Source organism: Penaeus monodon, chromosome 28 (genome assembly GCF_015228065.2).
Source record: "Penaeus monodon isolate SGIC_2016 chromosome 28, NSTDA_Pmon_1, whole genome shotgun sequence".
Taxonomy (NCBI): domain Eukaryota; kingdom Metazoa; phylum Arthropoda; class Malacostraca; order Decapoda; family Penaeidae; genus Penaeus; species Penaeus monodon.
The window spans coordinates 7188936-7189691 of record NC_051413.1 but is presented as its reverse complement, the minus strand read 5'-3'; the positions used below and the strand labels follow the sequence as shown (position 1 = coordinate 7189691).

General features: G+C 40.7%; 1 protein-coding gene across 1 annotated transcript in view; it reads right to left on the bottom strand.

The window, feature by feature from the left end:
* LOC119591339 (U-scoloptoxin(01)-Cw1a-like) overlaps window positions 1-756 on the bottom strand; it is a gene marked incomplete in the record, with an annotated part of 23347 nt that overhangs the window by 2838 nt on the left and 19753 nt on the right.

The following is a 756-nucleotide window of genomic DNA, read 5'->3' as shown; positions in this document are numbered from 1 at the left end:
CCCTTCTAATTGAAGAACGAAATCAGGTATAAAATAGTATTGGCAATATCTTTTATCTCTCGGACAATTACCTTTGACTTTCCGCTCGTCTGGTCGGCGGGTCACAGGCCGCTCGGCGACACCGCGCGGAGGGAGGGAGGGACGGTCAAAGGTCCTGCCGTCTACGTGTGTGTTAGCTATTCGAACTGTAGGCCTAAACATATTTGGATCTCCAAGGTTTATAATTCATCTGTTTTTGTAATAGCAAAACACGATGAAGCATATAATTCACCATCAACAAGGAAAACAGGCTCCGAAAAATAAAGGATAAATGAAATATTAAATATCATAATTGGTACAGAATCTTTTCTGTTTTACTTCTCTATCATCGGCGTTCAGAACTGATTTAATAAATATCGGAAAATAATTTGATGTTGAATCAAACGAAATTATAAACCTCGCGTTTTTCTCTATCAAATAAGCCTATATTATTTCTTTTTTTGCAATGCCAATTCCAACTCGTTTAGCCCGCGGTCTCTTAAATGCTTTCCTAAATAGATTCTAACTTAACTCGGCATCAGCTGAACGGCCCTGACCAAGCCCTTTCGTGGACTACTAAAACCCTAGCGGAAATAATACTCGTTATTACATGTAATTTTCGTGGCCTGTCGTTGAGATAGTGTGGCCAAGCACGAGCCGAGATTTATGTGGTTTAACTGCCTATCGGAGGTGATGCTTCTGGTAAAAAAGGGAAAGGGCATCGGTTTTGGTGCTTCG